A 12,943-nucleotide genomic window follows, 5' to 3' on the forward strand; every position below is an offset into this window, starting at 1 on the left:
GTAGCAGCATTATAATTGAAAGGATGCTAAAAGTCATCTATATTCAGAGTTGTTAGAAATAATCACAGGTTTCCATTAACGTGGAAGCGTGGCAACTCTGCCATGGAAACATCACAGGAGACTTGTCCGTTGGCTTGCATGACAATCACTTAATGGTGTAACGGCTCTGCCATTGGATGCCTCCCATTGGTTCGGAGCCAGACAGGTGACAACATAACGGCTTTACCATTGGGACACAGTCCTGGAGGACTACCATTGGTTTAGTGCTGAGCGCATGGCAGCATACACAGCTCAGCCAATAAGCGAGGTGCAAGAAGCTCTAATTGGCTGTTTGTAAAATTGTTCTGAATTGGCGTTTTTTAAAAGCAGCATTCATAAACGGCTTTGACAGCTTGATAAACTAGAATGACAGTTGCTGTTGAACTATATAAGGGGCATGTAATAGAGCAACTCAGGACCATTTGCTTCAACTCTAATAAACCTGTCACAGACTGCCATGTCCATCAAGTGCTTACTGAGCTGCACTGGCTTCTGGTTGCTGAACGGATACATTATAAGGTCGCACTTATTACACAAAAAGTGTTTGCCCCATATGAACGATGGTACCTTGCCAATCTCGTCAATTTACATAAACACAATCACACGAACTCTGGTCATCCTCGCATTGGCTTTTGGCTAGCCATCGAACAAAGACGGTCACTGCATCACGCCCATTCTGATGAATTTCTATGCTAGTCTAGAATTCTCTTCTTTCCGATATTTGGAAACCACTGGAGCTATGCACTTTTAAAATCTAGATTGAAAACTAATGTCTTTACAACTGCCTTTTGCGGTCAGTTTGGTGTCCTTCCTCCGTACCTCCATTTTGCACGGTTGGCTACGTACGGTGCAAAATAAGTTGAACATACACACAAACGTGTGGTGAAACTTCTCCTCAACATGATTAATTACCAGCATGTTGCAGAATGTGCTGTTGGACACAATGTGCTGATGTCACTCACCCCTCAAGGTGTGACGATGTGAGATGCAGGGCAGATCTGCAGTTTCCTGTGCCCATGGTTCCAGGCCACCAAGCCAGTCAGGGCTTGGGATTAAAGGCCACATGGTCATGTAGGGTAGGTAGGTAGGTGGAGCTCCTTAACTCCAGCCCCGCTGAACAAAAAAACACATTCTCGTGTGTGTGTCACCCAAGTAAGCTTCAAAAAAGTAGTATATAGGTGAGCATAAATGCTCCGGTAAGTTTTGGAAATTTATTCTAAATGTTGTTTGTTGCAAAATTGGTGCAATACCATAAGTATCCTTTTTAAAATTGTGTATTTAATGTATTATAACGTATAATAATTAATAATAATACATTATTACTGGGTGTAAAGTTATTTAGATCATGACAAATCTCGAATACAAATTAACTTTAGTTTTTTTTCTTGGTTCTTTCGGTAAAGTCACGTAGAAGGGAAGTAATAAAATAATAAAAATAAAACATAATAAAATCAAATAATTCTCACGACGTTTCGGCTACAACGCAAGCAGCCGTCTTCAGGTGAAGAATGAGACACTGCCAAGCTAGGAGCTTATATATAAGCTGAGTTGGAGGTGGAAGAAGAAGAGAGCCTTAACAAAAGAATGTGCATATCAAGAGGAATTTAGCATATTCATGGGAAATGCGTAGGAGGTGGAAACCCCCCCCGCCCACCTCCTACGCATTTCCCATGAATATGCTAAATTCCTCTTGATATGCACATTCTTTTGTTAAGGCTCTCTTCTTCTTCCACCTCCAACTCAGCTTATATATAAGCTCCTAGCTTGGCAGTGTCTCATTCTTCACCTGAAGACGGCTGCTTGCGTTGTAGCCGAAACGTCGTGAGAATTATTTTATTTTGTTTTATTTTTATTATTTTATTACTTCCCTTCTAGGTGACTTTACCGAAATAACCAAGAAGATGAATCCCTGCAGTCACGAAAGCTTTAAATCGAAATTTAACTTTAGTTTGTGCAGTAATCTTATGAAGGTTGGAAGGGGGAAAAAATAAGGAGAGTTGTTAAATTATAGATTTGAAGTTTTCGTGACTGCAAGGATCCATACTCTTTGTTTTTTTCGGTAAAGTCACGTAGGTTAAAAAAGAAAACAAATACATTAAATCACAACGTTTCGGAGGCAACACAAGCTTGTCTTCAGGTGGAACCGTCACAGCAAAATTACTGTATCAAGTGAAGAGAGCTCTAAGAGACACGACCTTATATACAGTGATACCTCGGTTCACGAACTTAATTCGTGAACTGACTCTGGTCGTGAACCGAATTGGTCGTGAACCGAGGCACATTTTCCCATAGGGTTCAATGTAAATCCGGTTAATTCGTTCTGACCTTTTTTTTTGGTTTTTGAAGCACAAAAATATGAAACAAATGACAATACACATTACTGTAGTACTGTACAGTATAGTAATGTATAAAGAGAGAACACTAACCTTGCTTGAGATGACTTCTGGCATGGAGGAAGGCAGGTGGGAGGCGGGTGGTAGACAGTAAGCACTCAAACGGGTGAACTGTACAATACAGTAAGTTCAGTATTGTACAGTACAGTAGTACAGTACAGTACTGTATGTGCTAAAAAGCACACCAAAAATCAAAAAGTCACTGAAAGTGTCTTCACAGTACTCACAGTACTTCTTTCTGTGTCTCTGCTTCTCTCCACGATCTTCCTACAGGAAGTCACGACCACGTGACAGCCTGGAATTAGCATAAAAATGGCCGCGGCTCCTGTTCGTGAACCGAAGCGGAGTTCGTGAATCGGAGCAGATTTTTATGACATTTTCTGTTCGTGAACCGAGTTGTTCGTGAACCGAAGCGTTCGTGAACCGAGGTATCACTGTACTGGTTAAGGGGAGGGGGGAGGAGCCAGGATGGGCTGTGGGGGGGGTATAAGCTGGTGAGGTGACGACCTGTGCTGCAGATGCGGCTACTCCTGGAGCTTTGTGATGTAGATGACGGAAGTAGATAAGCAAGCTAGGATTAAGCAGCCTTTTGTTATGCTCGCCAGTGGGTTATATTCTAAAGCAGGCAAGCAGTGTGTGAAAAGCTAAAAAACTACTATGGCTGTATAATTATAAGGCAGGTAGAGTTAAATTAAGCAATCATTGGAAAGATGTCATCAACCAAGCCAAACACGACAGGAAGAAAAATCGTGTGGCTAAACCTCACTGGAGGCAGGGAGCACGTAACTTGGGACCCGCAATGGGCCGCTTTGGAGACATGATGGATACAATATGACACGTCTTCTTCTGCGGCAGCATCATTGCGAGCAGTACAGTTACGATGCATGTTGTGTCTTGACCCTCCAGAGCAACCCCGGACTCACTCCTTAATCAGACCAGAGGCAGAGAAGCTTCAACATGAACGAGTGTTTTACTGAACGACTCCAGGAAGTGGCCCCAAACCCCAGGAACCGCGGTCCTTTATAGCTCCGAGCGAAGCTTGACATAACGTTAGGGACCGTGGACAATTATACCCAAACAACATGACAGGATTCTTGTGGTCAACCGCCAATGTTCGAGACAAAGGGGCGTGATCGGCGAACTCTAACTCGATACATTTTGGCACGAAACCGCAAAACCGTGGTTGGCTAAACCCACACGAGGTAAGGGTTCGCTGTATATACAACTTACAGAGATTGTCTTCAATGTACATGTCGTCAATAAGAAAACCTATAATTAATTGAAACTGAACCCCAATAGCAGTGTTGTATGTAGAAACAAATACAGTAGCTAATGGAGTCATTGTGAAAGGGTGATCATATACGTCAGTAGATCTTTGATCTACTTGATGTGGGAAACCAACACCAAAGCACAAGTAGTAATGCCGATAATCATTTGATATGCGTCAGAAAATAATTGAAGCTTTAAGGTGATCGGAGAGTTAAAGTGAGGTTGATTTGATTGGTGCGTGATGATTGTGAACAACTAATGGTGCTCAAATGGAAATTTTTCGAAGAGGGGTGCAGAATTAAACATTGTTGTGTACTAAGCTGAAGCCCTATCCAGAACCGTAATGCATTGTTGTGCACGTACCATCAGATGGAACTGGCTGCATCCGATACACACATTTCCCTGTTGACCACAGGTTTGCATCTGATTCTATGATTTTTGTTGTGTCCTCCTGCCTTTCGTGTTCTGTAAATAATAACAAAAAATTGCGATCATATCTTTAAAATTGAACATACAACGGACTGGCGAGCCAGGCAAGAGTTAAACAGCAACTGCCCCTTCCCCCACTTACCTCCCTGCTGATGTCATGTGACTTCTAGTCAACTAGGTACACGCATTGCCCATCGTCCACCTTGAGAGCTCTGTGCACATCACTGGCCTAGTGTAGCGTTCAGGTGTCGCGTGCGCTCTCCCACGCTCTTTGTCATCTCCGCAGCTCATTCTGGCCACGCCGAAGTCACTCCTTGCGGCTGCTCGAGGCGCTTTCCAGCTTCTCCGACATGATGCCTGGTGCGTGCCAAACACCAGCACAGTCAAACTCAAATATTACAACCAAAAAAACTTCTAGTTGGCTAAAGCCTTCCCAGTGGCCTGTTTTCTAAGTAAAACCTCGTTAAACGAGACCAGAGGTGGAATAGTGGCACAGTAATTTGTGCACCACACGGAGCACGAGGTCCTCAGTTCGATTCCTCTCCAAAGCTAACAATCAGTGGCGACTGGTATCTAAACCGATTTTATATGTTCACCACCTTCACAAACCCACAACTGACCATCGTGGTGAAGTATAGTTAAGACAACACCTTCATCACCTATGCCAGGTATCTCGACTCTCCTTGTGCTGCACTTCCCCGTCATGGCCGACAGGGACGTCGTTCTGGCGCGTGATCCCGGAGGAGGGACCCGTGGCAAAGGACCCTGGAGCGGTGCGGCGATTCATCTTCTGCTGCGGCAAGGTTTACTACGACCTGGCGCGCGAGCGAGACGCGCGGGGCATGCAGGGCCTCGTGGCGATCTGTCGCCTGGAGCAGGTGGGTCTCGCCGCTCGCTCTCAGACGGTCAAGCAGTGTAGTGAGACAATCTCAATTCAATGTCGATGTTTACTTGTTACATAGAAAAATCCCATTGAGCCAGGTACCCAGATAGTTTGCAAGGGAGATCTATGATGTGTCGGCACAGGACAAGAGGGGCAACATCAAAGTGATACTCACGGAGGAAAAGGCAACCTCAAAGCGTAACATGTCAGCGGTACTGGCAAAAATAATGCACATAGAACAAAAAAATAACAATATCAATGTGAACGGGCATCTTTCATCAAAAACTAGGATGAAGAAATTAATGGTTGTAGAGGAGGTAAACGTGAGGTCAAACGAGCATGATCGAATTAATGAAACAACCATTGCGGGAATGCAAAGCCCAGCAAATGGGTTGGGTACAGGTGCGGCCGATCTATGCATTCTGAGCTCGGGGTGATTTTAAATGGTGGAGGGAGGGGAGGGAGTCAAGCGTAATCTGCGGGATAAGAAAATTCATTCCCGTGATGTGGAGCAGCAACATGATGGTTTCCTGGATACAAAAGTATTATCAAACTAGCTTTAAGTACTGCAAGACGGTATAAAATGGCGAACCACGGCAAGGCCTTCAAGGTTTATTATTGGCTGAATGTGGTTATTGATTCGGTAACTGAAATGCAATTGTGAATTGTGGGAAAGATAAGAGTTGTCAGAAAATAGTGTTTTCCACTCTGATTTTTAAATGTATTATTAATAATATTGCAATGTGTGGCAATGGATTAGCGTTCATGTTGCCCCATCTGTCAGTACCTGCTTCACACCAGGGAAACAAATGATCCTTCCAGAGAAGTGAATTCTTCAAACTTCTATTCGAAGAATCCCAGTATCATCGTTTACCGCCCACCCAGGCAATCCTGCGGCTTTCGTGCCATTGGGCCTGTAGTCCGAATATTACCACTCAACGTTGAGGGTCTTTCGGCTACAAAGTGAAGTGTAATCAGTGTTCTCGCTAAAGAGATGCACATCCTGTTCTGCCTGACGGCAGGTGTTTTACTCCATGGCAGGAGTGGGGGTGTGAGTACACAGGAATTTCCTGTTTTGAGGTTGAGTTTGGTCACGTGAACAGGAAGTTACGATTTGACAGTCTTTCAACCACGAGGCTGGCGTCCGCCATTACACAGAATTCAAAATGGTGGCACACATCGCGTCCCAGTGAAGTCAGCTGTAACTGTACATTGTGGGACTTTAAGAAGCATTGTCTGTAAGTTCGGTTATGTTCTTATAATATTGGGAATGCTGTTATAATGTTAGAATGACCGTTATAATGCTGTAAATGCCGTTATAATGCTGTTAAGTTGTTAAGATAAATATGGGGCCTAGTTAACAACGAAGCCTACAACTTTCCTTATTGTGAATGTTATTTGTAATTGAATAAGTCGAATCAGACTCGTACCCATATAACCACATTGCGATCTTGAGAGCAATGATGACGAAATATCTCATCCACAATTCAGTGTTGTGTAGTGCTATACATTTGGGGTGCAGTGTGATGATTACACGATGTGCCTTTATTTAACACAGCAGCTTATTCCCTTGTATAGCTGTTCAGTGCTGTTGTGGGTGCCTGGTCCATGTTATCTAGGACAATGTTGTGATGCTGTAGTATTTATGCATTGTGCTGATCTTCTTGGTTCTTTCGGTAAAGTCACGTAGAAGGGAAGTAATAAAATAATAAAAATAAAACATAATATTTTATTATTTTTATTATTTTATTACTTCCCTTCTACGTGACTTTACCGAAAGAACCAAGAAGATGAATCCCTGCAGTCACGAAAGCTTTAAATCGAAATCATTGTGCTGATGTTTCCAAGTATTAACAGATGGTGTATCTGTGCTGTGTTTTTTCATCAGTTTTACCTCGTTCTATTCATTAAATACGTTTTGGAGTCAGATGTTCACCCTGGCTCCGAAGGTTTATTGGATGCGAGGTTAACTACTCGGATAGCGGTGCAACGCAGTGCACAGCGAGGCCGAGACACATACCATCTGTTGAAGCTGGACTCTACAAGATTGGTGGATTCGACTGACTGTCGTATGCCCCACACCCAAGCACAGCCGAGCCACATATGTCCGTTCTGACATTGCGGACGATATCCAGCTGATGGCCAACCTCCATCATTGGAGTCTTCATGACAACCCAAACCGCAGCTGTGGCACTATATAATGTCGCATATTGTTGATGACTGTTGTCCACTGACTGAGTTCAGTGGAGGTCTAGAAAAACTGCACATGGCCATCTAGGACGCTATCGCATAGCCTGGCGATTACGCACATGCTGAATGAATATTGTAATATAGAGGTACCTATGACAGAGTATGTACAGTACTGTAAACACTTTCCCTAATAGGCTTTCGCCTATGTAGAATTTGATATAGAGCAATTCCTCGCTAACCTCGGTTTCGAGTATCCATGCACAATATTACGTGTACCTTTTTGCCAACCACGGTGTATAGCTTCGCGTAACCGTGGTTTGGTTTGCCCGCTACCCATGATCTCAAATCTCCAGCTGTGTTCAAGCATCCACCACCAGGGGTGCGTCAAGCGCGTGGTACCCACCACACTTGCATCCGCGTACAGCACTTGTTCGCATCGTTCCATTGTGCAGCAGCAGCAGTCGTCAAGGCGTCATGCTGTTATTTGTACATCGTAAAAGTGTACCGCAATTACTTTATAATACCACTCATCTTTGCCCTTAATCATGGCCCCCTAAGCGTCGAGCTGGCGGTGAAGGTGAGCGTAATGTGTCGAGGGCAAGGAGAGGGGATTGTCTTGAGAGAGAAACAAGTTGAGTTGCTCGATGGTCATGCGCATGGAGAGAGTGCAAGACGGCGTCTGGGTGTGAGCGAGTCCAACCCCCTCCCTAACATTATTATCTCTCTTTTCATCTGAACATAATGACCCCATGCTGCCTGGGAAGGGATTCCGTCTGGCTCGGAAGGCACCATTGAAGAACTTGCAAATTTAGACGAGCCCAGTACATGACATCATCCAATGCAGCCATGTGCCTCAATGCCACCAAGAAGGCACAAAGTCATACACCCGTGGGCAGCTAGCAGGTCTGCTAATAGCAACTGAAGTTGCTCGACCTTCTCGGGGACCACGAAAGCACAGACTTGCACTGTCAAGAACACCCCTAAATGCTTCAACCTCTGAGTTGGGGTGAGATGGCATTTGGCTGCATTGAGCATGGAACCATGGGATTGCAGCGGGACCCAACCGTGGAAGTCTCAGACTCTGCCCAAACAAGCGGGTCGTCCAGAAAGGGTTAAACATGGTGGCCATGATGCCCCTAACACCTTGGTGAAGACCCTCAAGGAGAAAGTGAGCCCAAAGGAAAACACTGCCAAAGACAACACAGCATGCTAAAGCACAGAACACACCGATGAGTTGCCACAATGCTGATTCACAGATATGCATCCTTTAGATATATGGATTCCAGCCAATCCAGGGGCCTTGCAGCCCTTGCCATGGCCACCAAGGATTCGAAAACAATGGTATGCCTCGAGAGCCCACACCCAAAGGCTTCATCTGAAGCATCCATGGAATGCCGGGCCACCTGCAGATCGTGCCGGATCTTGAGAAGCTGTCTTCTCTCAGCCTGGCTCCATCGTGCCTGGTTCCCAGGCAGTTAATGGGTCATGATGGTCGGTTAATTTGAGCAAAACTCCTCCGTGCGTCGTGCCATGTGCACCACCATTCCTGCAGCCTACCATAATTCGCGAGCTGTTACCCATCAGCTTCTTCTCGCGGTGTGCTTAGGCTCGACCAGCACTGCAAAACCTGGGGTACGATATTACTCGTCCCCTAGCTGGCCCTAGCACCAACAGCTAGTAGCTCCTAGTGCAGGAGTTACAAGCAGTTCTGGGCGATAGCTTAGACATCTAAAAAACAGTCTTCCTGGTGGCGGGGGGACATGTAATGAGGGGGTTCCCCTCACCCCACCTCTACCCTGGAGGGACGGGGAACCCCTATTAATATTTCTGAGAGCCGATGTGAGGTTCAGGGTTTGAGACAAAGAAACTTGTACGTGGCATTGGCAGTCAAATGATCACCTTCAACTTGTATTGGTAGGTTGATTGGGGTGTCACGGTAGGGAGCTGTTAACTACCTCGCCTGGTTTTTAGGTGGTCATGGGTTCGATCCCGATCCTGACGCCTGTATATTTGGAGCTTGTATTTTCTCCCCGTGTTCGCGTGGATTTTTCTCCAGGTCCTCCTGTTTTTTCCCTCTACATTTATAAACGTGCATTTAGAGTATGTGGCTGCTATACATTTCCATGTGATAAGCCACTTTGTTGAGCTATCATTTGTGGCCAGGTCGCATCTGAAAAAAAGAGCTATAAAGCTGAGTGGGTCTTACCTTGTAAAATAAAAATAAATATATCTAGTTTTAGTTTGATATAATTGGTGTCATGTTGTGGACAGCCATCCTAAAGAGTGCATGGTCACATGACCTTGCACAATTACTGATAGACAAGTTGGGATGTAACGTATTGACTGGTGTACTGGGGCTTGACTACAGAGACACTGCATACAACCCACCATACCAACGCAATTAACAGAAGTGAATTCTCATTATGCAAAAACGCACATATATAGTGGTTTGGCAGTACTGTGTGAGTTAATGCATGTTATCGATGGTAAAGTATACCCAGTGTGGAATGGTTATGTAGTTAAGTTACAATGTTGAGCATTCCTTTAACTACTAAATTGGAAATGCTGATGTCCTTTAACTTATCGTATGTTTTACTTTACACTTTGAAAACGTACCTTTTGGTTGATGAGTTTTTCAAAGCAGTGACCATGATTTGTAGTTTGATGTACACGCAATGCGTTGAGCTATAGATCTCCAGGTATCTTAATGGTTTGAATTAAACAAGCTATAATTACATTACCCGTATGTTGCTCAACATTGTTTAACATTATACTTACTAAACTTTGAGTGACAATTATCAGCTAATCACTTGAAATTATATTCGATGAGTTTTTATTTAGAAGATGTTTTCAAATAAAAGTATGCTTAGGGAGATGCGATTGTTTTTAACTAAATGTATCCTGCTCTCAGTGTGTTAATATGGAATGTGTTGTTTAGTGCTGCATCCAGTCGTCAGTGATTCTCTAATTACTGGGCTTGAAAATGTATTTTAAATATATGTTCCCATTTTTGAGCTGAACTAATCCATGATTTAATTATACATGATGCTGATGGTAATTAGTATTAGTTTGCTTAATTTAATAATTAAATGTGATTTAAATGACCATTAATAGTGTATTTACGAATATCACGTGCAAGCATTCATGATGCTATGATTTCTTTTTTATAAATAAAATTTATAATAAGAATTGTGCTCAAACTCGAGCAACTGACCTGGGCGGGCCCCTATTTCATGTTTGTCTCTTTCAGTTTTTGCATGTGCGATTACAGTACCAAGAACAATGACGACGCCTTTTAAGCAGCACACACCACAGATCGCCAATATAAATTCAACTTTCTGTACTGTCCAGCAGGTAAGGATCTCACCTGCATCACGGCACCGTTCCTGTGCGATCCACCAGTGCCACTTTAGAGTGGCTGTATGATTTAGTGATGTAAATCCAGCCAGGTGGCACCGGTTATGGTACTTGGCAATGAAAAGGATGCAAAGCTAAATTTCAGCCGAATCCAAACCACAGCACATCATACCTCCACGTTTCATAAATTAGCACCACTTTATTGAAAGCTAAGTGGTCATTATACTGGTAGGAACCTCCTGGTTACACCAGCCCACAGGGGATTATTGTGTCCGTCGTGCAGGGAGGGGCTGGGTGGGGAGGGAGGGGCTGGGTGGGGGGTGAGAGGGGTGGGGCTGGGTGGGGAGGGGCTGGTCACCCCGTGGTGCCCTTATAAAACTTAACGTTTAACCTACTCACGCCGGCTTGTGCTCGCCCTCACAGTCGGGCATATTTGCGGAATACACCACGCCGCCGTTGACCCTGGCCATTGACCGAGCAACCCAACGTTCCTACCAGCTCCCTCCGCAGCAGGAATGTGTTTTGGCGACACTGGCGCCACCATGGGATTGTGGATTGTTCACCACTGGCGGAGGTTAATCAAAGTCGGCTCGTGGTATTTTCATTGCGCCATGCAAACGAGGCCGTGCTTCTTTACAGAACCCAGTATACGACGCGCGATGATGAAAATGTCAGTTGAAATCAGAAAAAGGCCAGTTAGATTCCTTTATTGTTTTAACCAGGTGACAGAGCGCAACTGCGATCAGCACGGTTGGCTGTGTACGATGCGATAGAAGTTCAACATACACAGATTGAAACAACACGCCTTTTGAAATGGAATGCTAGGTTAATGTAGGTGAATTTAATCACTTGCCAACAAGACCTGAGGAACAATAGTTTACATAAATATGAGTTTTAGAACAGTTCGTGCAAATTAGAAATATACAAGAGTAACATGACATTAATTAGGTACAAAAAACTAGCTTCATATGCAATATGTAAACACATTTATAATAGTACAAATGATAACATTTGAAATTAAATAAAACATACTTGAGGTAAATAAATAGAACTTTGCATCATTACAGTAAACTTTAAAGATCTGTATCATCCCTAAAACCACATTTTGGTCCATGGGTCAAAAGGCCGACCACTTCAATGTTTTTGCACTGGCACTTTTGTCATTTGGTGAATATTTATTCGTTTGATAAACAAAAAATCACCTCCATATTCCCTTGAGATGGAATATTTGCATGGGTGCCCAGGGTGCCAAGAGACCCATGGACAGAAATGGACCAAATCGTTTTTCCTGGTGATAAGCAGATCCTGGTCGATCTTTTTGGTTCTTCACAATTCACCAAGACATGAAAAAAAAATGTATTTGTGTATTTACAAATATTAACTTTGTGCAATAAAATCGATCAGGTGATAAGCGTGTACAGTGAATTACACACCAAATATTATCATGCTCATGAGACTTAACCAAAGTTTGCAATGATACGGGTTCCAGATGTGGACCTGTAGACAGAGCAACCTGCCATGGCAAAATTACAGCAACTCGTTTTGAGAAAAAGAACTGACCTATGTCATTTCCTTTTAAAAACGATAAACATAAAAAAAGTTTTACCAAGTAAGCCCCACTGAATCATATAATAGCTCTTTCTTCAGAAGCAACCGGGTGACGAATGATAGCTCAACGAAGTGGCTCATCGTGCGGAAATGTATAGCAGCCAAATACTCGGAACGCATGTTTCTAAGTGTGGCGGGAAACACCGGAGGACCATTTTCAATAGCCTACCAGAATAATTACAAACATCAAGGTCATTGTGGAAGGTGGGAATGAGTTTGCTCAACGATAAACTAATGCAGCATGGGAAATTGAATCGCAACTCATGTAAGGTTATTATTGGAGCTGTGCCCTAGTTTATAATGGCATGAATGTTGAATAATTGGTTTTGGAAGTGCAGGTTCATGACATTGGTAGTGAAGTTTTGGGGTGGGAATATTCCCATAAAGAGTTGAACATGTATATTTCTATGTATATACACATGCATCTGTGATATATTGCACATCTAGTAGGTTAACGTGTTTGTATAATATATAGGTTTTATTTTTTATGTGTACATATACTTCTATAACATTTAACAATATAGTCATTTTTATATATTTATAAGATATAGGTTTTCATTTACGTCATTTCTTTACCATCGCTATATTTATTTCTTATTCACAGTCTAAACCAGATGAAATATTGCAGTTCGTTAATACTGCCAACGCTATTCGTGCATTGGTGGCATAATATTTTCAACACGCACATATAAGAACACACGCATGGAAAGTATAAGTACGTAAGTGCAGAAACAAACGTGACAGATTCACATTGGAATTCCACGCAGTGCTGCAT

This window comes from Lampetra fluviatilis, chromosome 20 (assembly GCF_964198595.1).
Source record: "Lampetra fluviatilis chromosome 20, kcLamFluv1.1, whole genome shotgun sequence".
Taxonomy (NCBI): Eukaryota; Metazoa; Chordata; class Hyperoartia; order Petromyzontiformes; family Petromyzontidae; genus Lampetra; species Lampetra fluviatilis.